Below are 25,724 nucleotides of genomic sequence, written 5' to 3'. Positions count from 1 at the left end.
TGTTTTGACTATTCTCTCTATAAAGCAAGTGCAAGAGCTGCTATCAGCATCCATGACTCAGAGTAAGGTGCTAGCAGACAGCACTGTGGTCAGACTGGAAAGAACCACACAACTTCCTCTGGAGCATGCAGCAGCTGATAAGTAGTGGAAGGATTAAGATGTTTATATAGGAGTAATTAACAAATCTATATAACTTTCTGGCACCGGAATATAAAAAAAAAAAATTGGAGTACCCCTTTAAGGGGTTAGACACTTTTTTTTATACACATGGGGAATATTAAAGTACAGAGTGTTTTAACAAATTTGTATTGCTACAATTTTTAGTTAGTATAGTTCATGTGTGTTCCATTTTTTTTTACACATTTCAGCGATTAAAATAGTTATTCCTTCAAAAAAATAAAAATAAATAGTTAACAAATATGGATGAACACCTAACAACTTATAACATAAAACTGAACAAAAACAGATACAATAAGATACAATATGGACTCAAAAGCTTAAATGGGCACTGTCATGAACTTTTTTTTATATATGTTGTAGTACTGATGTACTTTAATTATTATTTTTTTTATTAAAAACCTTTATTTTTATTTTGAAAGCCGGCCACTAGGGGTCTCCCTCCTAGTGGCCGGCTGCAGCCTGGCGTGACGTCACACCTGAATTCGGACCGATGCCAGCCGGGCAATCAGTCCTAATTCAGTCAGGCTGAGCTCGCTCCCTGCCTGTCAATCAGACAAGCAGGAGTGAGCGCATTGGCTCCCTGGCCTCCGACGCCGGCCACTCCTCCCGCACCATGTCGCTGCTGCTGCCCCTGCACGCCGACCTTACACTCCCTGGCCTCACACGCCGGCCCCGCCTCCCGCTGCTGCCTCAGGACGGACTTCGGTATGTGTGTTTCGGGTGGGGGGATTTTAGCGCCGCGGCCATAAAGATTATTGCTTTCGGGGTGGGGGTGGGGTTGCGGGGGTAGCACCGCGGCCATGAAATGTATTGCTTTGCGGGGGGGCGTTGCGGGGGTAGCGCTGCGGCCATAACAAAGTTATTGTTTTCACCACAGGGTGCCTCCAGTTGTTTCACCACTACAACTCCCAGCATGCCCTGACAGCCAATAGATGTCAAGGCAAGCTGGAAGTTATAGTGGTGAAACAGCTGGAGGCACCCTGGATAGGTGAACTAAGGGCAGAAGTCCCCCCCAGCAGGCATCAGTGACGTTGCGCCTGCTGGGGAAGTCTGCCTGGTAGTGAGCACACTTCCAGGCAGGCAAAAAGGCATTTATAATATGAAAAAAAAATAAAGGCAGGGAGGGGGTTAGGGATAGATGGGCAATAGGCAGGGACAGAAAAAAAAAAGATGGTGGGAGCTACTCTTTAAATAAAAAAAGGTCCACGTTGTGCATTCATACTTGATCCATAGTTCAAATGAGTTGTTAGGGTTTGAAATGAGTTGTGAAACATTATTTCTGTGTTGGTTCAACTATTAGACTTACAAATACTGAAGTAACACTGACCACTGGCCAAAGGACAATTTTCAATCAATGAATTACATGTCTGACAGTCATGGTGGCTTAAACAAATATTTGGATTCTATTCTGCATAGTATGGCATCCGGAATGCCTCTCTGAGGTCAGTATAAAACAAATTATATAAATTGAATAAGACAGTACTGAGGAAGGAAGTGTGTATTGTTCCAAGCACAAATGTGAGTTAAAATATCTTTATCTGGCAAGGATGTCCTAATACAGCTACCAAGATCAAAGATACCTCTGGATTAGTAATGTCTGCCGGATGACAGAGATATTTCCAGATGGATTTATAACACTTAGTACTGCTAAGTACTGTGGTGTGTACTAGGGATGATGATACAGGTTATGCTTGGTGTAGTAGTCCCTATTGGATATGAATGTAGCAGTGTGGTGCTAATCTGATGTTCCTCTGTGACTGGAATCAAAATTAGGAGCAGTGACTGAGGGTACATACAGTCTGTATTGATGTAGGCTAAGCAATGACCAGAGCTAGCTAAAGTATGTGTGACCCAAAAGGAGCTGAGAGACATGTGACTCTGCCAAAGGCCATGCCAGAACTCTGACTAACTGGTTTAGGTCCACCCATTTCCCCAGGAGAGGAAGGCGGGACGAGTGATTTTCTCGTGCAATTATAAGACAGGAGCTTAGATGTGAGCAAATTATCATTCAGCTCTACACTAAAAGAGGTCTCCGGTGAAGATTTACATACAGTAGTCCCCCAACATACGATGGCTCTCAGAGGCCATCGTATGTTGAAGGCAGCATCAGCACACAATGCGCCTGTGTGTCGGGGCCATCGCTAAATGGCTATCCGGCAGCGCTGACTGCTGACATTTAATGTGCCCCGCTGATTGATACTTACATGTCCCCGCCACTCCAGACCATCATTTTGCTGCTCCTCTACTGCCGCTGCCCTGCACCATCGCTCTCTGTTGCCGTCATCGTCGGAGAGTGACGGCGCAGGGCAGCGGTGACGTAGTGATACAGCAGCAGAGGAGCGGCGAGGACATGTGAGTATGATCTATGGTACAAATCCCTCAACATATGATGGTTTCAACAAACGATGGTCCGCCTGGAACCAATTACCATCATATGTTGAGGGACCACTATATCCCCTATCCACAGGATAGGGGATAAGCAGCTGATCTCCTGGATGGGACCCAGAGCTCTGTGAGTAGTGTGTGCTGCAGGCAGCATGCACTCCATTTATTTCTATGGGAGCAGCGATAAGACCTGAGTACAGCACTCGGGCATCATCAGCGCTCCCATAGAAATGGACGGTACGGACTATTCTCTGAGAGAACCAGGGTCCCGTCCCAGAGATTGCGGAGGTCCTAGCAGTCGGACCCCATGTGATCAGCTGCTTATATTAGTAAATTTTCTCCGGACTTCTCCTTTAAATTGTAAGACTTGTAAGAAATGTTAACCCTTTGCTCTCTGGTTACCTCAGTGCTGGTGCAAGGATTTTTGCTACCCTAGGCAAAACCTAATTTTGGTGCTTCCTTGCACTGCCCTTTAGCCCCTTTTTTTTATATCATCTGCAGTGTCTCTGCATGGTATGGGGGGAACAGTGCTGAAAAAAAATGTTGGTGCCATATGAATAAAAAATAACTATAGTTATGGAAATTGTAAGGATTACAGTAGGGTGCTGGGGCAACACTCCAGGTTGTGAAGGTCAAACTGGAGTGATACCAAATTAGTATGCAGGTTGCAGTGATTTGGGTGCATGGATTATAGTGGGACATTAATGTAGGGTATAGTGGGGTGTAGGTTATGTGGGGGTGCAGATGGAAGACGTCACATGAGGGTGCACACAGAAGAGGGTGGCATGAGAGTGCAGACAGAAAGAGGGTGATATGGGGGTGCAGACATATGGAGGGTGACATAGGGGTGCACACCGACTAAGAGTGATGTGTGGTGTCCCAGCACCAAAGGTTGTCCTGTGGGCTAAAGATTTCCTCGGGCATCCCTGCTGTCTCTATGTTGGGCCTATTGTTCTAATTTATTATATTTGTATTCCTGTGTTATTTTAGTGGCCCAGTACGGGAGGTGTTACCCTGTGCTCCTGCTATCCTGTCAGGCAGCCTTCTTCAGTGTCCCCAAGGCCAGGCCCCCTGCACTTGTTTCCCCATTGTAAATATGTTTTACCATGTAAAGTGTGTGGTCTCCAGGTACCGCATCCTATATGGTACATGTATATAGGTCCCCATAGCCAGAGTCCCTAGGATGTCGGGGTCCTTCTTATTTAGTCCACCCCTTGTCACCTCTCATCTAGATATTAGTTATCTTACAGTTTACTCAGGATTTATATAAATATAATTGTACAAATGTATATTTATTTTATTTATTTATTTTATTTTATTTATTTATATAGCATTTACAGATTCCGCAGCGCTTAGAGTATATAAGTGGTTAATTACCTGTACGGAGCGTGACAGAACCTGCGGGTCACGTGATCAGGTAAACTCTATGTTTTTTTTGCTTAAGGACCTTTGGAGGTCCCTGTGACGTATTGCGCCGACTATTCCTTGTAACAGTGAGTGACAGATATTCGGACCAATTAAAACGGCCCCGCCCCTGCCCATATAAGGGAGTGGCGGCCATAGCAAGAGCAACAGCTCTTGTTCCCGGGCATTCATGAGAGAATGATCTGCGCTGCTGTCATCAGTGAGTTTAGGCCTGAGCCTTGCGGCAACGGCTTATCATTACAAAACCGTGAGTGTATCAATCCCTAAGCACTCTGCAAGATCACCGGACCGTATCAATCCCCTAAATCCGGATGGATCTTCGCAATTAACCCTAAATCTAGAGACTTATAAAACAAGTCAAGGTCCGCAACAACTGCCAGTCACTGAAGTGTATAGAGACTGTATTGATGAGACTGTTACTGTTCATTGGATGTATCGCAAGTTTTTAAGTAAAGTTTATCAAAGTTCAACTATCTTGTGGACCTTCAGTCATTATTCATATGCACCTTTGGTGTCCCGGTACCGTATCCTATCCGGTACCTGCGTGTGGGCCCCCTTAGCCAGAGTCCCTAGGACGTCGGGGTCCCCATTGTCTAGTTCACCCCTGGTCACCTCTCATCTAGATAGTTATTGAGCTAATAGTTTATTTAGGATGCATGTAAATAGGATTGTATAGATGTCTATAAAGTTAATTACCTGTATACAGCGTAGCAGGACCTGCGGGTCACGTGATCAGGAAAACTCTATGGTTTCTGCTTTAGGACCTTTGGAGGTCCCTATGACGTATGCTACCCATCACTCCTTGTAACAGTGAGTGACAGTTATTGGGACCAATCCAGAACGGCCCTGCCCATATAAGGGAGCGGCAGCCATTGCTCTTTTTCTTTGCTCCTGCTCTCCTGACGAGGAAGGATCTATACAGCTATCTCCCACAGTGAGTTAGGCCCGAGCCTTGCGGCAACGGCTGATCGATTCTAAATTGAGAGTGTATCAATCCCTAAGCACTCTGCATGATCACCGGACCTTGTCTATCCCCTAAATCCGGACAGATCTGCAAATATTACCCTAAATTCAGAGACTGTATCTAAAAGTCAAGGTCCGCAACAACTGTCAGTCATTGCACTATATAGAGACTGTATTCCTAAAACTGTTATTGTGCATTAGATGTACCGCAAGCCTTTCAGTAAAGTTTGTTCAAGTTCAAGTTCAAGCACCTTGTGGACCTTCAGTCATTTTTATATATGCACCTATCGTTACTGGGAAGGGCGGCGATAGGCCGGAGAATTACCTCAGCATACTAGCCCTCAGCCTCGCGTCACGAACTATAGGGTTAACATTAACCCCTCATCTACCGAAACAACTCCCCAACTACCATACAACCCCCAAGGGCTACCACAAAGCCTTTTTGGCGTTGCACGCACAGGATACGGGTGTGTGCCTACTACAGTCGCCATTAGTGAAAGTGTACTCCCCCCCAGAAAAAGAACTTTATTCATGTGCTGTAAATCATGTTGCTGGCTACAGGAACTGTGCTTGTGGTGCACCATACAAGGGGGCCAAGAGAAAAGTAAGGGGGGAGGCGAAAATTCTGTTACAACTAAGATGTGTAAACTGCGCAATGAGTTCATGATGCGATCCTTTGGTCCGGTCGGCACAGGCGGAGCCGAACTGCTGCCGGAGAAGCACGCGAAGAAAGCCCACGCTGCACCACGCCCCGCCCATGGGCGTGGCCACCAAGTTGCAGTGTTGCAGCCGAAAGGGAACTCAGAGATACAGGAGTCATTTCGTGAGGGACCGGAAGTCGGGGCTGCACCGATAGCGTCCTTCCTGCCGGGCGCCATTTTGGAGAAGCCCACTATAAGAGACACCACGCACAGCGACCTTTTCAGTCTGCACAGAGAGCCGGAGAGTACAGACATGGCAGAGAGCAGCGTTCCACGTGGTGAAGTTAGCAAAATGGCGCCGGAAACACGGAAAGTTGTGGCAGTCGCAGCCCAACTTTTTCAAGAGCTTGCTGACCGTCTGCAGCGGTTGTCATTAGACGAAGAGGGGGGCCTGCAATCTTCCCCCACTGCCTGATGATGACGATAATTGGCCAGAGACACCTCCAGCGGAGAGCGCAGGGACACCTGGAGGTGCATCACCGGTGAGATTGTCCCCTCACCACAGAACCTGGGGCTCGTGGGCTGAGATCCCGTTGGAGGAGTCTGCTGTGAGTACCCTGCCAGAGGCGGCGTATTCTTCCTCCTCCAGCCCTGAGGTCATTCCTCGGTCAAGCTTGCCAAGTGCACGACCGTGCTCACCAAAATTGCCGCAATGGGAAGATTTAAACTTTTGGGGTCAGTTAACACATACAGGATCTGCTGCATATTTTTGCTGCATATTTTCTGCAATTGATTTTGCCACTCATTGAAGTTAATGGGTAGCAAAATCAGCTGCACAGAATACGCAGCAAAAATATGCAGCAGATCCTGTACATGTGAACGTACCCATACAGAGGAAAAGCTCTCTGCAAAATAAAAGCAGTGATCTAATTGGTTACTATGCACCACTCTTCCTTTTCACAAGTTTTGATAAATTTCCTCTATAATACAGTATATTTAGGTGCATTTGTAACACGTTTTATGTAAACATGCCAAAGTGCATTTATATAGGGCACACCTAGTGTCCCTGGGCCGCAGCGCCTCTCCCCTGTGACGCCACACCCGCTCCTTGCACACACATGCCCATTGAGTCTGAAAGACATTTTTTTAAATTATGAGAAGTGAATTTTTTCCCTTGAGCCTCTGCCCTCCAAAATGTCTGTGCACGTCCCTGACATACAATATAATTTGAAAGGTCGCTGCATAGCACATATATGAAACATGACATGGCATGTCTTTCCTTCGGGCCCCTACAACATAAACAGGGGGGGGGGGCGGGGGGAATTTATCAACCAGTTGTGGTAGAGGGTGTGATGCAGGGCAGATGGAATTACCCTAGGGGCAGATGGCATTAACCTCTTGTATTCGTGAAGCCAGGGTGGGGTTAATTCTCAATGCCACCCGAAGGTATACTGCTGGATCCTGGTATAGGCACGGGGGCAATAATGACTCCGACACCAAGTTACGGATAACGGTAGCTTTACTGAGTGACAGGTGGAACAGTCTATACAGCTTAGCCCCCTCGTGACATCACGGCCTGCCCCCTCAATGAAAGTCTATGGGTCTAACATTGAGGGGACGGGACGTGATGTCACATGACGGGGTGTGACATCACAAGGGGGCGGGCGTGAACACGGAAGCCCGCACACAGCGTTCAAGAACTCAATGTTCCGGACGCTGGGAAGCGGAGTAAAAAAGCTATAACATCTTTTATGAACGTTATACAATATACCGTATTTATCGGCGTATAATACGCATTTTTTAGGCTAAAATTTTTTAAGTTTACCTGCGTGTTACACGCCAATAAGCCGCTGCTGTTTAATGATTTAAAGCGGCCGCTTTAAATCAATGAACTGCTGCGGCTTTTTCAGGTGCAGAGACCGCCACCGCTGCCGGCTTCTCTGCCCCTGCCTGTCCTGGGGTCCCTGCTGCCGCTTCTCTCCCCCTGCTTGTCCTGGGGTCCCTGCTGCCGCTTCTCTCCCCCTGCTATCGGCGCCACTGCCCCTTTTCCCCCTGTCTATCAGTGCCGCTGCCCTTCTCTCCCCCTGTCTATCTGTGCCGCTGCCCCTTCTCTCCCCCTGGCTATCGGTGCCACTGCCCCATTGCCGGCACCAATAGCCAGGGGAGAGAAGCGGCACCGGCAATGGGGCAGCGGCGCCGACAGACAGGGGGAGAGAAGGGGCAGAGGCTCCCATTGCCGGCATCGCTGCCCCGTTGCCTCCCCCATCCCCCGTTGTATAATTACCTGTTGCCGGGGTCGGGTCCGTGCTGCTTCAGGCCTCCGGTGTGCATTCCCTGCGTCGTTGCTATGCGCTGCACGGCGCAATGACAAGTGACGTCACTCGTCATTGTGTCTCGCAGCGCATAGCAAGGACGCAGGGGACGCCACACCGGAGGCCTGAAGCAGCGTGGACCCGACCCCGGCAACAGATAATAATACAACCGGGGAATGGGGGAGGCAACGGGGCAGCAACGCCGGCAATGGGTGCCGCTGCCCCTTCTCTCCCCCTGTCTGTCGGCGCCGGCAATGGGGCAGCGACACCGATAGACAGGGGGAGAGAAGGGGCAGCGGCACGGATAGCCAGGGGGAGAGAAGCGGTGGCAGCAGGGCTCTAGACCCCAGGAAAGGCAGGGGGAGAGAAGTGGGCAGCGACGGCCTCTCTCCCCCTGCCTTTCCTGGGGGCTTCTGCGGGGTAAGAAACAGTGTATCGGGGTATACACAAGCACACACACGCACCCTCATTTTACCAAGGATATTTGGGTAAAAAACTTTTTTTACCCAAATATTCTTGGTAAAATGAGGGTGCGTGTTATAGGCCGGTGCGTAAAGGCAATAGATTTATATACAAGGGGACAGATGTAAAGGGGGCCCAGGGGTCACTGTAGGGAGGCTGCCAAACAGGAAAGCAGAGGTACAGGGGTACAACTCCCGTACTGGGCCACCACATTATGTTATAGTAAGATACTCTGTGTTTCCCATAGCAACCAACCAGAATTTAGCTTTTATTTCTCATAGTGCTCTTCTGTATAACACTACTGAGTGCTGTGCTTTTTTTTGTTTTTAGAATTGTGTAGAGGCACAGACCTGGAGAATGGTACAAAAAAATGTCTATAACACTGAAAGTTCCCAAATGCGCAGTGGTCTCCATAATTTAACCATCGCGACAGTACTCCACCAATCTGAGCTTTATGGCAGAGAGATCAGAAAGAAGCCTCTTTTCAGTAATAGGCACATAAAAGGCAGTTTCAGCATGCAGACACAGAGGATGGCAGAAAAGATAGGCCCCCTTCTCTGCCATGCCAAGTCGCAGTCACACGCCTTTTGTATGTCATTGTGGCACGTCATTGTGATTGCTCCAGTCCTGTTTGTAAATCAATTTATAAGAAATAAAGCAAACAGGTTGGCGATTGGTTCTAAAGCCAGCTCCAAAGAGGCTTGTCTTCTTTTAGATGTCATGGAACCATAATTTTGTCTGAACCCTTGGCCCTCTGAAGAACCTATTATTACTCTGGAGTGCCAGTCCTACACTGTACTAGCTCAGAAACCAGAGAAGCTGAAGACTTACTCATTCTGCGACAATCTGTGTGGTTCTTGTGAGCTACATGAATGTTTTAGGGAAAATTGAGCCATAGTGAAAGATGTAACTTTTGCTTTCTACACCGGAGAACTGATCCTGTTGTCCCACTATAGTATTGGCACAGTCTAGATAAAACATCTAGAAACAGACATTAGGTTAAAGGCAAGGAATATCTAAGAAAGCTGAATATAAAGAACCTTCAGGGTAAGTTTCACTTGTTTTTTTTTCTGGCAGTTTTTGGATATCTGCCACTGCAATTTTTGAGCCAAAGTCAGAAGTGGATCCATAAGGGAGGAGAAGTGTAAGTCCTTCCTTTATATGTCCTATTCCTTGTGAATACATTTCTGGCTTTGGCTCAAAAACTGCAGTGGCAGATATCCAAAAACTGCCAGAAAAAAACCAAGTGGAAACTTAGCCTTAGCCTGATGTGATTTGACTATGACTTTGGGCTTGATGCCAGGCTTGCCTCTAGCACGGAGGGACATGTAGAATTGGGACAAAAACATTATTGACCTGGATAATACATTAACCCCTTAATGACGCAGGACGTATATTTACGTCCTGCGCCGGCTCCCGCGATAATAAGCGGGATCGCGCCGCGATCCTGCATCATATCGTTTCGGTCCCGGCGCTCATCAACGGCCGGGACCCGCGGCTAATACCACACATCGCCGATCGCGGCGATGTGCGGTATTAACCCTTTAGAAGCGGCGGTCAGCTGACCGCCGCTTCTAAAGTGAAACTGAAATTATCCCGGCTGCTCAGTCGGGCTGTTCGGGACCACCGCGGTGAAATCGCGGCGTCCCGAACAGCTGATCGGACACCAGGAGGGCCCTTACCTGCCTCCTCGGTGTCCGATCGACGAATGACTGCTCCGTGCCTGAGATCCAGGGAGGAGCAGTCAAGCGCCGATAATGCTGATCACAGGCGTGTTAATACACGCCAGTGATCAGCAAAGGAGATCAGTGTGTGCAGTGTTATAGGTCCCTATGGGACCTATAACACTGCAAAAGAAATGTAAAAAAAAAAGTGTTAATAAAGGTCATTTAACCCCTTCCCTAATAAAAGTTTGAATCACCCCCCTTTTCCCATAAAAAAAAATAAAACAGTGTAAAAAAAAAAAAACAACATATGTGGTATCGCCACGTGCGTAAATGTCCGAACTATAAAAATATATCATTAATTAAACCGCACGGTCAATGGCGTATGCGCAAAAAAATTCCAAAGTCCAAAAAAGCGTATTTTGGTCACTTTTTATACCATTAAAAAAATTAATAAAAAGTGATCAAAAAGTCCGATCAAAACAAAAATCATACCGATAAAAACTTCAGATCACGGTGCAAAAAATGAGTCCTCATACCGCCCTGTACGTGGAAAAATAAAAAAGTTATAGGGGTCAGAAGATGACATTTTTAAACGTATAAATTTTCCTGCATGTAGTTATGATTTTTTCCAGAAGTGCGACAAAATCAAACCTATATAAGTAGGGTATCATTTTAACCGTATGGACCTACAGAATAAAGATAAGGTGTCATTTTTACCGAAATATGCACTGCGTAGAAACGGAAGCCCCCAAAATTTACAAAATGGCGTTTTTTTTTCGATTTTGTCGCACAATGAATTTTTTTTTCGTTTCGCCGTGCATTTTTGGGTAAAATGACTAATGTCACTGCAAAGTAGAATTGGCGACGCAAAAAATAAGCCATAATATGGATTTTTAGGTGGAAAATTGAAAGGGTTATGATTTTTAAAAGGTAAGGAGGAAAAAAACGAAAGTGCAAAAACGGAAAAACCCTGAGTCCTTAAGGGGTTAAACAACGTAACCCAATCAAATATTTTTCCAGTTTTAGGGTTAATATATTCCAAAATAAAAACTTTTTTCCAACCTCTCTCCTGATTTAGCCCCGGGTTTCCATTCCCAGCACAGTCCCTCTTCTATTCCACACATACAATTGTATACAGTAGGTTTGTTTTCTGTTCTGGAGAGAAATCTGTGTTATGTTATTTCATAGTGGGTTTTTTCTTCTCATGAGGAACAAAAGCTTCTTTTTGAAAAAAAAGAGAGAAGGAGGTGAAGGTAATTAAAGAGGCCGGACCGACAAGCACAGCCTTTAATCGTGTGCCCAGCGAGGCGGTTTTAAGGGACTCGCTCTGTTTGTGTTTGTGAGCCAAAAGCCTATGTGTGTTCTCTGTCCAAAAGGGAGCTGACATTCTCAAGCTGCATCTATGAAGGGGATTCTAAGGATTTCATGTATGCGAAAAAGAAGTAAAGACATGTGTACTAGAGAATGTTACCATCGCCAAACAAAAAAATCTTATTGTAACAACATCAAACAAAAATCTTGTTGTCCTTAATACTAAGAAACACCTCAAAAATAACAAAAAAGAGGGACTTATTTTACCAATGTGAATCATGGGCTTGTATCAAATGATTTTATTATTAAAGCCATGTAGACAGAGCCAGAAATAAGAACGTCCTCAAGCCTTTCTATGGAAATATGTGCTGGTGAAAGAGTTACTTAGCGGCAGCGCGTTGTGACAATTTTGAGGATGTTAAGTATTAATTGCTTCAAACATCTGGCAGCGATCCTGGCCAAGACCAAGACCGTAGAAAGGGTGTAAGGTTTGTTAATATTGCTTAGGTTTTGCCCAATCATTTTTAGTGAGCACAATTTGTTTTGCTGTTAACATATCTTTATAACAGTATAATCGTAGTATGAAAAGCCTGCAAACTTTTACTGTTTTATTCATATGGTGAAAGAAAGCCACAAATGTATTTATTTTGTATTTCTAGGGTAGGGTCACATGTGATGCACTGTGCTGCATATTTTCTGTTGCTGATTTTGCTACCCATTGACGTCAATAGGTAAAAGGTAAAAATATGAAATAAAAAAATATGCAGAAAATACGCAGAAAAACACAGCATGTGTGTGGTGGCCCAGTACAGGAGATGCACCCCTGTACCCTTGATGCCCTGTCAGGCAGACTCCATTCAGTGACCACTGGGCACCCCCTGTACCTATGTTACATGTCAAATGTTAAACACCTATGTTAGCTAATGTAAAGTGTATAAATTGTCATACACCTTTAACCTGTTAAGGACCCAGGGCGTACCTGTACTCCCTGAGTCCACTCCCTTTCTATAAGACAGGGTCATGGCGTGACCCGGTATCATAGTGGGTCGGGCCCGGCCTCTAACAACAGCCAGAATTCGTTGACCGGCACATCAGGAGGGTTCCCTACCTGCCTCCTGCGCGTCCGATCGCTGAATGACTGCTCTGTGCCTGAGATCCAGGCAGTAGTCAAGCGGCAGAATCACTGATCAATGTTATCCTATGGGAGCTATAACACTGCATAAAAAAGTAGAAAAAAAAGTTATTAAAGATCATTTAACCTCTTCCCTAAAAAAAAGTTTGAATCACCCCCCCTTTTCCCATTTAAAAAAAAAACTGTGTAAATAAACATATGTGGTAACGCGTGCGGAAATGTCCGAACTATAAAAATATATAATTAATTAAACCGCGCAGTTAATGGCGTACACGCAAAAAAATCCAAAGTCCAAAATAGCGTATTTTGGGCCACTTTTTATACCATAAAAAATTAATCAAAAAGTCCAATAAAAATAAAAATTGTACCAATAAAAACTTCAGATCACAGTGCAAAAAACAAGCCCTCATATCGCCCCCCTATGCGGAAAAATAGGGGTAAGGCTAAGTTTCTACATGATTTTTGTCCTGCGTTTTTTGGGTTGAAAAAAAACGCATGAAAAAATGCCAGTGCAATTTCCTGCGTCTGTCGTTTTTTCATTTGTGTGGAAATTGCACCTTGGCAGTTTTTTTTGGTACCCAAAATTTGTTGGGTACCAAAGAAAAAAAAAAAAAAAAGGATGCAGTAGTGATGGAAAAAAATGTATTTAACGTAATTTATATATTTTATAAAACATTTTTATTAATTGTTAATAAAGTGTGTGTTTCACTTTTTTTTCTCTACTTTTTACATTTTTAGGTAGTACTACTACTCCCAGCATGGAACAGACTGTTCCATGAAGGGAGTAGTAGTACCTGTACTAATAGACATATCGTCCCAGGTGTCAGTCCTGACACCCGATGCGATCGTCCATAATATAGCAGAGATGCAGCTGTATACAGCGCTCGCATCTCTGCACTATATTCCGGCCAGTGATGTGACTAGAACATCACTCATTCATACTCCTGTATAATGTACTCCTGTATAATGTATAGATGCGTCCGCTCTTCTATGGTCCCCTGCACTGACATATATATACACATATTCCTATTTCCCACAGAGAGCTGTGATTGGCTGGAACCATCTGGCCAGTCACAGCTCTCTGCGGGAAATATGAATAGGTGTATATATATATATATATATATACGGCAGTGCAGGGGACCATAGAAGAGCGGCTGACCACATCTTTAAATTATTTAGGAGGATTGCAACGGACAATCTGTCAATTAGTACAGGTACTACTACTCCCATCATGGAACAGTGTGTTCCATGCTTGGAGTAGTAGTACTATCTATAAAAAAATGGGGGGGGGGGGGGAATAAAAATACATTTATAGTTCCCCGCCCGCCCGCCCACATAAATTGATCCCTGTTTAAAAATTTATAAAAATTTTGTTATAAAAAAGATACATTTCTTTAGATACATTTTTTACCTTTACTACTGTATCTTTTTATTTTTTATGTTTTTCCCTGCGAAATTTTAGTAAAAAGGTATCTCCATCACTTTTTTTGATCGCTAAAGTCCAATATAGAATAAAAACTGCCTGCAAGAAACCCAAAGTTAATACCCACATATTATTTTTCTTAGCGTTTTTTCACTCCCACAGACTTCTATGGGAGAAAAACGCCACAATTTTGACAAAAAAAAATCGCCAGCGGCTCAACATGCTGCGATTTTTGAAAACCGCCAAGGAGCTGAAAAACACCAAAAAAGAGTGAAAAAACACCAAAAGGATTTAAAAAAACGCCAAAGTGAAAAACGCCAAGTGGAATAAGATTTTTGCGATTTCTCATTGATTTACAATTAACATCTGGCCGCAGCACTTTTTGGCCAAAAAAACGCCATTGGTGTTTTTCTTGGCGTTTTCCCAAAAAAAAAAAAAAAAACAAGTAGGAACTTAAAAGATGACAATTTTAAACGTATACATTTTCCTGCATGTAGTTATGATTTTTTTCAGAAGTACGACAAAATCAAACCTATATAAGTAGGGCATCATTTTAATCGTATGGACCTACAGAAAAAAGATAAGGTGTAATTTTAACAAAAAATATACTGCGTAAAAACAGAATCCCCCAAAAGTTACAAAATGGTGTTTTTTTCTTCAATTTTGTCGTACAATGATTTTTTTCCCCTTTTGCCATAGATTTTTGGGTAAATTGACTGATTTCATTACAGAGTAGAATTGGTGGCGCAAAAAAATAAGCCATCACATGGATTTTTAGGTGCAAAATTGAAAGGGTTATGATTTTTAAAAGGCAAGGAGGAAAAAATGAAAGTGCAAAAACGCTTCAGGGGTTAAGTAATGTTGCTATGCACTGTAACCAAGGAAGGTACCGGTGACCATGTGACCTACAGGGTGACCTACAGGGTGACCTATGGGACCCCTCCAGAGTCTCCCCCATATAAACCCTGGGTGGAGCTAGCTCACTCTCTTTTCCTGCTTACCTGAGTTAGGCTGGGTTCACATCACGTTTTCCTCAATACGGGACCGCATATGGCTGGGGGGGAGCTAAAACCTTGCGCTCCTGTATCTCAGCCGTATATGCGCCCGTATGTAATTCATTTCAATCAGCCGACCAGAGTGAAACGCTGACTCCGGTCGGCTCATTTTTGCCCCGTATGCAGTTTTCCACCGCACCTCAAACCGTGGTCGACTACGGTTAGAGGTCCGGTGGAAAACCACATACGGGGCAAAAATGAGCCGGTCGGCTGATTGAAATCAATTACATACGGGCGCATACAGCTGAGATATGGGAGCACAAGGTTTTAGCTTCCCCCAGCCATATGCGGTCCCGTATTGAGGAAAACGTGATGTGAACCCCGCATTACAGTGAGGTCAAGTTCTGTGAGAGAATATCTGGTGTCCTGAGGAGGCCTGAAGCCTACCACGCAGCCACGCATCCAAAAGTCCACTGCCCCACAGTTGAACGTCAAAACCTGGTAAGCTACAAACGGTGTGAAGTCTGTCTAGTCAGTCCCAGTCAAGTCAGTCAAGATTTATCTGTGTCAAGTCAGCGTGGCCCTGCATCAAATTGTCCAAGTCCACTACAAGTCCCAGTGAGCCTTGAGATCTCTGAAGTCACTGGTCACCTCCGTGGGCCGAGCCAAGCGGTATAGACTGTTACACCTGTCTGACTCAGTAAAGCTGCCGTTGTTCCGTAACTTGGCGTCGGCATCATTATTTGCCCCTGCGCCTAGCCCAGGATCCAGCGGTATACCTTCGGGTGGTGTAGAGGTAAAACCTTGCCCTGGTGTCACGAACACAAGGGGTTAATGCCATCTGCCCCTAGGGTAATTCCCTCTGCCCTCATCACACCCTCACCACATGTGAACCTACCTTTAATAACATAGGTTTATTAAACAGACATTTTCCATCTATGCAATGCAATGTATGTGAGCTGCCCTGACAAGTGTGTTTTAGTAAATATTTGTATTGCTTGTGACTTACAATTCTAGAGCAAGGTGCTGACAATCTGTAAATTCATAGACAGTCCATAAAAATAGGGGATTATTTCTACTGTGTCCATTGTAATCATCATCACGTTACTGTTCACACTGCTGCAATGTGTTCACAGCATTCTGAGCAATAAGCATGTATTACTTATAATTAAGGTAGAACTAGAAGACGGCACTCCAATGCAGGAATAGTGAAGGCAACAAAAGTTTATTCACCCATCCAGTACAAAAATGATGCAACGTTTCAACTTCACAATGAAGTCTTTTTCAAGCTTGAAGTTGAAACGTTGCATCATTGTGAAGTTGAAACGTTGCATCTTTGAACTGGATGGGTGAATAAACTTTTGTTGCCTTCACTATTCCTGCATTGGAGTGCCGTCTTCTAGTTCTAACTTACTTATATTACTGATCATGGTCTGGTCTTGAGAACTGAGCACCCCCGGACTTTTTAAAGTTCATCACAGTGCACCACTAATTTTTTCTAATTGTGTATTACTTATAATGTTTGTGATAGTTTTTGGTTTTTCAACATGTTATTAGAAAATTTCCATTTTTCATGATTTGCAGATGAGTTGTCCAGAAAAAAATTAGGCCAGCAACCCTATTCTTCAGCATCTGCATTTAAATGGGTACTCCACCTCTAGACATCTTATCCCCTATCCAAAGGATAGGGGATAAGATGTCTGATCGCTGGGGTCCTGCCGCTGGTAACCCCTGCGATCTCTCCTGCAGCACCCCTGTCATCTGGTGCATGGAGCGAGCTTCGCTCTGTGCCTTAATACTGGCAATGCAGGGGCTGGAGGATTTTGATGTCACGGCCCCGCCCCTGTGTGACTTCATGCCCTACCCCATTAATGCAAGTCTATGAGTTGGGTAATGCACAGTAGTTAACTAATTCATATATTTCCAGGATGCATAACCAAGGAATGACACAGCACAGAGTATTAAAATAAGATGCTCTACAAGTCTAGAATTTTATTGCCACAAGGAATACAAGTATTTACTAAAACAGACATGTCTGGGGAATTACTTTTCTGTGTAAGGGCTAAGAAAATCATACTCACTTGCCCTGATCCCCCTCCCTCTAATTCCATTCCAACACAACTTAATCCCAGTCTCGACACAAGAAAGCACCCTCTTAACCAATCACTGATGGAGGTTAGTCATCACTGCAGCCAGAGATTGATTGAGTGGGCTCTTCCTTGTGTTAAGATTAACCTGTTAAGGACATAGGACGTTCTCTAACGTCCTCACTACCTGGGCTTTAATGCCCAAGGACGTTAGAGAACGTCCTGTTGTATTTCCGATCTCTGCCGCTCGCCGGGCAGAGATCGGAACTGGATGCCTGCTGAAATCCTTCAGCAGGCATCCAGGGCAAACGCCGAGGGGGGCCATGTAGGCCCCCCATGTCGGCGATCGCCGCAAATCGCAAGGGAAATCGCCCTTGCGATCTGCGGCGATACCGGGCTGATCGGGTCTCTGGGACCCGACCGCCCGGTAATTTCGCATGATCCCGGCTGTCACAGACAGCCAGGACCATGCTAACGTATGGGAGCGAGGTGGCAAGCCTGCCACCTCCTCCGATCCCCTGCGATCCGTCGGTTTACTAACCGACCAATCGCAGGAGGGGGGGCGGTTACTTCCTCCTGTCCTGCCCGGCCCCTTGAAGTCCGGAGAGGACGGGAGGAAGACCGGAGGACGCGGCGGGGGACGGGGGAGTGCTGGGGACCGGCCCCGGTACTTACCTCGTCCCTGAAGACCCGGATCCCGGCGAGGAAGATGGCGGCGGCGGCGACAGGTGAGTTGATCTTCAGCCGCGGTCGGGCCCTTTACAGCAATGCACGTCGCCGTAAAGCGACATGCATTGCTGTAATGGGACCCTGTATACTACAACTCCCAGCATGCCCAGACAGCCCTTGGCGTCTGGGCATGCTGGGAGTTGCAGTTTTGCAACATCTGGAGGTCCACAGTTTGGAGACCACTGTGCCCTTCCAGATGTTGCAAAACTACACATCCTCAGCATGCCCTTACTGTCCAGGCATGCTGGGAGTTGTAGTTCTGTAACATCTGGCCCTTCAGATGTTGCAGAACTACAACTCCCAGCATGCCTGGACAGTTTTGGCATACTGGGAGTTGTAGTTTTGCAACATCTGGAAGGGCACAGATTGGGAACCTGCAAACTGTAGTCCTCCAGATGTTGCCGAACTACTACTCCCAGCATGCCTGAGAATGCTGGGAGTTGTGGTTTTGCAACAACAGGAGGCACACTGGTTGGGAAACATTGTCTGTTTCCTAACTCAGTGTTTCCCAACCGTGTGCCTCCAGCTGTTGCAAAACTCTAACTACCAGCATGCACTGATGGACTGTGCATGCTGGGAGTTGTGGTTTTGTAACAGCTGGAGGTCCCCCCCCCCTGTGAATGTACATGGGCAGGGGGCTTACAGTGAGTATCAGGCTGCAAGTTTGCGATGCAGCAAATTTTGCGCGGCAGCTCAAACTCGCAGCGGGAACTCGCTGTAATCTCCCGCCCGTGTGACTGTCCCCTAAAAACACTACACTAACACAAAATAAAATAAAAAGTAAAAAAAACACTACATATACACATACCCCTACACAGCCCCCCTCCCCTCCCCAATAAAAATGAAAAACGTCCGGTATGCCACTGTTTCCAAAATGGAGCCTCCAGCTGTTGCAAAACAACAACTCCCAGTATTGCCGGACAGCCGTTGACTGTCCAAGCATGCTGGGAATTTTGCAACAGCTGGAGGCACCCTGTTTGTGAATCACTGGCGTAGAATACCCCTATGTCCACCCCTATGCAAATCCCTAATTCAGGCCTCAAATGCGCATGGCGCTCTCACTTTGGAGCCCTGTCGTATTTCAAGGCAACAGTTTAGGGTCACATATGGGTTATCGCCGTATCGGGAGAAATTGTGTTACAAATTTTGGGGGGCTTTTTCTCCTTTAACCCCTTACGAAAAGGTGAAGTTGGGGTCTACAACAGCATGTTAGTGTAAAAAAATAAATTTTTTACACTAACACGCTGGTGTTGCCCTATACTTTTCATTTTGACAAGAGGTAAAAGGGAAAAACGCCCCCCAAAATTTGTAATGCAATTTCTCCCGACTACGGAGATACCCCATAAGTGGGCGCAATGTGCTCTGGGGGCGCACAACAAGGCCCAGAAGGGAGAGTGCACCATGTACATTTGAGGTGATTTGCACAGGGGTGGCTGATTGTTACAGCGGTTTTGACAAACGCAAAAAAAAAAAAAAAAAACACATGTGACCCCATTTCGGAAACTACACTACATGTAATGAGGGGTGCAGTGAGAATTTACACCCCACAGGTGTCTGACAGATCTTTGGAAGAGTGGGCTGTGCAAATTAAAAATTTTGTACAGCCCACTGTTCCAAAGATCTGACAGACACCAGTGGGGGGTAAATGCTCACTGTACCCCTTGTTACGTTCCTCAAGGGGTCTAGTTTCCAAAATGGTATGCCATGTTGGGGTTATTTTGCTGTCCTGGCACCATAGGGGCTTCCTAAATGCGACATGACCCCCGACCAAAATTTGCTCTCCAAAAGCCAAATATGACTCCTTCTCTTCTGAGCATTGTAGTTTGCCCGTAGTGCGCTTCAGGTCAACTTATGGGGTACCTCCATACTCAGAAGAGATGGGGTTACAAATTTTGGGGGGTATTTTCTGCTATTAACCCTTGCAAAAATGTGAAATTTGGGGGGAAACACACATTTTAGTGAAAAAATATATATTTTTTTTTTACATATGCAAAAGTCGTGAAACCCCTGTGGGGTATTAAGGCTCACTTTATTCCTTGTTACGTTCCTCAAGGGGTCTAGTTTCCAAAATGGTATGCCATGTGAGTTTTTTTTTGCTGTTGTGGCACCATAGGGGCTTCCTAAATGTGACATGACCCCCGACCAAAATTTGCTCTCCAAAAGCCAAATATGACTCCTTCTCTTCTGAGCATTGTAGTTCGCCCGTAGTGCACTTCAGATCCACTTATGGGGTGCCTCCATACTCAGAAGAGATGGGGTTACAAATTTTGGGGGGTATTTTCTGCTATTAACCCTTGCAAAAATGTGAAATTTGGGGGGAAACACACATTTTAGTGAAAAAATATATATATTTTTTTACATATGCAAAAGTCGTGAAACACCTGTGGGGTATTAAGGTTCACTTTACCCCTTGTTACGTTCCCCAAGGGGTCTAGTTTCCAAAATGGTATGCCATGTGGGGATTTTTTGCTGTTCTGGTACCATAGGGGCTTCCTAAATGCAACATGCCCCCCAAAAACCATTTCAGAAAAACATACTCTCCAAAATCCCCTTGTCGCTCCTTCGCTTCTGAGCCCTCTACTGCGCCCGCCGAACACTTTTCATGGACATATGAGGTATGTGCTTACTTGAGAGGAATTGGGCTACAAATATAAGTATAAATTTTCTCCTTTTACCCCTTGTAAAAATTCAAAAATTGGGTCTACAAGAACATGCGAGTGTAAAAAATGAAGATGGTGAATTTTCTCCTTCACTTTGCTGCTATTCCTGTGAAACACCTAAAGGGTTAAAACGCTGACTGAATGTCATTTTGAATACTTTGGGGGTGCAGTTTTTATAATGGGGTCATTTGTGGGGTAGTTCTAATATGAAGACCCTTCAAATTCACTTCAAACCTGAACTGGTCCCTGAAAAATTGTGAGTTTGAAAATTTTGTGAAAAATTGGAAAATTGCTGCTTAACTTTGAAGCCCTCTGGTGTCTTCCAAAAGTAAAAACACGTCAATTTTATGATGCAAACATAAAGTAGACATATTGTATTTGTGCAAAAAAAAATTTTTATTTGGAATATCCATTTTCCTTACAAGCAGAGAGCTTCAAAGTTAGAAAAATGCTAAATTTTCAATTTTTTCAGCAAATTTTGGAAGAAACGATGTAAGTATCGACAAAATTTTACCAATAACATAAAGTAGAATATGTCACGAAAAAACTATCTCGGAATCAGAATGATAACTAAAAGCATTCCAGAGTTATTAATGTTTAAAGTGACAGTGGTCAGATGTGCAAATAACGCTCCGGTCCTAAGGTGTAAAATGGCCTGGTCCTTAAGGGGTTAAAGGGGTACTCCGCTGCCCCAGTGTTCGGAACACCGCCTCCTATAGACTTTTTTTGAGGGGTGTGGCGTGACATAGCGAGAGGCGTGGCAGTGATGTCATGACCCCACAGCCCGTACCCAATGTTCTAAACGAATGCCTAGTGCTGCACAGAAATAATGGGGGGTCCCAGTGATGGGACCGCTGAGATCAGACATGTTATCCCCTATCCTTTGGAGATGTCTATAGGCGGAGTACCCCTTTAAGACCAAAAAAATTAAGACCAATAAACATTATTTTTATTTATTTCTTTTACTCTAGTGTGGCCACATTTACCTATAAAATGAAGTCTCCTGACAAAAAGTAAGTCTCAAGACAACCTTTGTAAACAATGTATGTCACTATTTTTATCAAATTATAGTAGGATATGTACCCCTTTAGTGTCATGTTGGGCTCTTTTTCAGTATTAAAGAGTTTTATGGCCCACTAACATAATTTTTCACCTATCCACAGGATAAGTGATCAATTAGGGTCTGACCTCAGGGGCACCCAATGATCAAGGGAACAGTGTTCCCTATGCAGGACCATCTTTAATTTTGATTGGACCCACACACGAAAAGTGGTTTGGGGGAAGAGTAGGCTCCCCAATTAGATAGTTAGGTCGCTCTAGTAGATAGACAGGTCCCTTCACATGGTTTCCCACATTGTTTAGGTGCCACCTGTAGGTAGAGCCCCTATAGATAGCTTACTCCGTGTAGGCAGTAGCTGCCCCTATAAGTAGGGGTATTCCCTGTAAGTAGGTTCTACTGTAGATAGTAGTCCCACTGTATATAGTTGCAATACTATGTAAATAGTTGCAGCCCTGGTATATAGTAGTAGCAGCCTTCTTTAGGTAGAAGTAGCAGCAGTCCCCTATAGGTAGTGTGGTGACTTGGGATGAGGAATAAACAGGGGTGTTGCTGGGTATAGATTTAACCCTTAATTGTCGTGATGCCAGGGTGGGGGCTTCCTCTGTATCTATATGTCCTACCGCCACCCGTCCCAAGAGCAATAGGGAGGAATAAAGGATTGTCCACATCCGGAATTGTATTGAACTTGAAACAACTTTACTGCTGATTTTATGCAGGATGCAATTAACAAATGTCTTTACAAGAGGACCGGAATTTAGGCTCCTCACAGGTTGGCTGGGACCTTGTAGGGAATAAGCTTTGAATCCTTGCTTTACGCTGTTCCACTGGATTTAGGGGTATGTTTTAGGTTCAGTAGTCACGTAGGATTTTAGGATGGAGTTGGATTAACTCACGGTTTAGCATGCAGATTTGGTAGGCTTCAGGCCTAAGTTCTCTTGCAGAATTGTACGGAGTAGTGCTTTCTCTAGAGATGATCAGGAAACAAGAGAGCGATCATTGGCTAACAGCACCCTTATATGTCAAGGGGCAGGTTCAAAGCTTATTGGTTCCCCAAACCTGTCAGTCCTATAACAAAGGATCATGGATATGGATAACACATGACCTAGTCACATGACCCAAAGGTCCTTAACCTCAAATACAACACACATATCACTGATCACGTGACCTAAGGTCCTGTGCATTACTCACACTATATTATAACATATTAGATATATCCAATTTTAAGAATACTAGGAGGCGACTAGGGGTTATTCCACCAGGAGAGCCCTATTGTGGTGACCACGGGTGTTATCCGCGACCGCCACTATGCTGGGGTTAGTTACTTGGTTCTTGGGGGGTATAAACCCAGGGTCGGATGGTATTAACCCTTAATGTCTCGTGACGCCACTGTAGTCTTGGTAGCTCCCGGGTTACTACAGGTCCGGGGAACTCAGTCTCCTCACAGGCTAGCAAGGAAAGAATGGACTCCACACTAGGTTGCAGTTTAACGGAGGCTTTACTAGCTTAAAGACAGGTGGTACAATCTCCACAGCGCTCAAGCAAAGTCTCCCAAAAGATTAACAGACAGTCACTAGAGGACCACACAGCTTGCAGGGCCTGGACTTTATATTGCATTTGAGTTTGGCTTCTACTGCCGGACTAGGAATTTTAGGCCTGCGCTATATTAGGCTTGCGATTAAAGTCTTTTGTAGTCTCGAGGTTAAAGTCACTTACTGAAGTGTCGGTAGATTGTGGCTTTTTGCCGGAATTCAATGGATTCTCCTTTAGAAGTCCTCTGATTAAGGCTGAAGTAAAGACTTGATATTATTTGGGGTTACTTAACGCTCTTTCTTATCTCTCCTCGGTGGATACCCTCTGCGGATTCTCTCCATCTCTGCGTCAGAACACTACCACACTCTCTCTCTCTGAGTCAGAACACTCACTAGAGGAAATGCCACCCCTTATAATGGAAGGCTAAACTACAGCCCATTGGCCAGGTAGCTGTGGATCATAGAGTTGTCTGTATCCCCTTTAGGAGTTACAATAAAGTTACATATAAATAACAGCATAACATAACATTCTGCACAAAAGTCTAGTCTAGCTCTCAGTCCTCCACTCTCATATACCCTGACTAGACATGAAGTTGCTAGGAAACATACTTAAAGCTACAGATACCCAATAACGGATTACTAAGTTATAACAGTGCAAAATATTCATTAGAAATGGTTGAGTCCCTGCAGGGGAACCCCCAGGACACTGGAGGTCTCAATCTGACAGGGCCTATAATACCTTGACATAATATACCTGTACTGGGACACCACAAACCTCACCACTAAACAGAAGTTGTCCTCCACGATAAAGGCACTGTCGGAATTGAAGAGCGAAGTGACCTTGGGGCCATAAGAAGTCCTGAGGCATTTTACACACAAACGTACATTCCAGGACTTAGAGAAATAAACACATAATAAGTCCTGAGGCATTTTACACACAAACGTCCATTTCAGGCTTTTGGAGACAATGTGAGAAACATTATTAGTGCAGGATATGTGGTTATTTGGGTCCCAGACAGACTATAGACCTAATTTCGACATACTATTTCAAACAAGATATATATATATATATATATATATATATATATATATATTTGTGCTCGGGGCTACAAATAGCGAGCCTACCTACTTAATACTAACCCAACTATGGCTAGGCAGTCTGAACTGTGCCATATACTGCCGCGTAAGGGTACACCTTGTAAAATAAGAGGGCATACCTTAGAAGAAGTAAAAGAAAAGAAGGGAGGGCAGGGTGGGACAACGCGAGAGCCGCGGCGCACTGAACACAGGGAGCCGCGGCTTTTAAGCGCAAGTACCGCCCCTCCCACAAACACAGGTTAAGTGACTCAGTCAATTAACCTTCGCACTTGTGCTCGGGGCTACAAATAGCGAGCCTACCTACTTAATACTAACCCAACTATAGCTAGGCAGTCTGAACTGTGCCATATACTGCCGCGTAAGGGTACACCTTGTAAAATAAGAGGGCAAAACTCACACCAAACAGGCAACTCAGAAATCAGAACAAGCTTTATTAGTAATTACAACACAAGCGATTCAAAAGCACACTGCATCTCCAATTTCGGGTTTGGAACATAACGTATGTATGCACTGGACTTCCAGCGACCTAACTTCCTGATAACATGAGCAGGAACACCATGACGAGAGGCAGACGCGGCTGCCCCTATGCGTAGAGAATGACCGGATATGACCGAAGCATCATGGCCTAAGGACTTAACTAAAACACGTAAATAACGAACAAAAACTGAGGAAGTAAGAGCAATGTTATTAAACAACAACAAAGGACATTCTGGACTGTCATGAACACGAAGAGCAAGTAACGAGTTAAAGACCAAGACCGGACACCATTTGTGAGAGGTTTTAAAATATTTGACGTGCACCTTCTGACCGGGAAGCGATGTCTTAGTGTCGTTCAGAACGAGAGTGAAATGATCCGTGGCTCGCTGCAATTGCCCCAACTTGAGAAATGGAGCGGTACTAGTTCTACTCGTGAACTCGCCCGGCCTCAGAAAGCCATAGAAACCTAAGAAGAGGGCTGCTTTTAGCGTTAAACTATTACCTAAACCAAACGGGGAGTGATCCAGGGCATCTGCCAGCTCCCTAAACAGCGACCCCGAGATGGGCTGCCGGCCTGGCGGCTTTGGTACTCTACTTTTGGCAACCCCCTTAAGGGCGGCCTTAACTGCATGCATGGTAAACAATGATGCCCGATCCGGGAACTTCAAAGTAACAAAGTGTTGTATGCCTGCTAAATAAATCTTTATGGTGTTATATGCTAGCCGTAAGGAGGAGTGGCAAAACCCTATAAAGGCTAAAATAAAAGATACTGAAAGGACATCGTTATGCGGGTGAGACTGACAGAACTTAGTAAACAGATTAAAGGCCGTACGGTAAACTTTCTGAGTGTTACGGGAAAGTGAACTATTAATCAAGTCCTGACCTACAGACAAATAGGCATTTAATTCAAAATCAAATCGTGGAATGCTGGAACCATGCATCCTGATGGATCGGCCTCTGGCATTACCTGGAAGAAAAGTGCAAAATTGAGCCTAGACAGTGCATCAGCAGCCGTGTTCCTAACACCATCTATATGAGCACTAGAAAAGTGAAAATTATGTAACAAAGATAACCATACCAGTTTACGCATCAAAGACATGACCTGTGGGGACGAGGATCTACCTTTAAGCAGAATATACACCGTAGCTTCATTATCAGAAACAAACAGTACTGACTTCCTGAACCATA

This window comes from Hyla sarda, chromosome 1 (assembly GCF_029499605.1).
Source record: "Hyla sarda isolate aHylSar1 chromosome 1, aHylSar1.hap1, whole genome shotgun sequence".
Lineage (NCBI taxonomy): Eukaryota > Metazoa > Chordata > Amphibia > Anura > Hylidae > Hyla > Hyla sarda.
The sequence above is the reverse complement of the archived record's forward strand: the minus strand, read 5'-3'. Positions refer to the sequence as shown.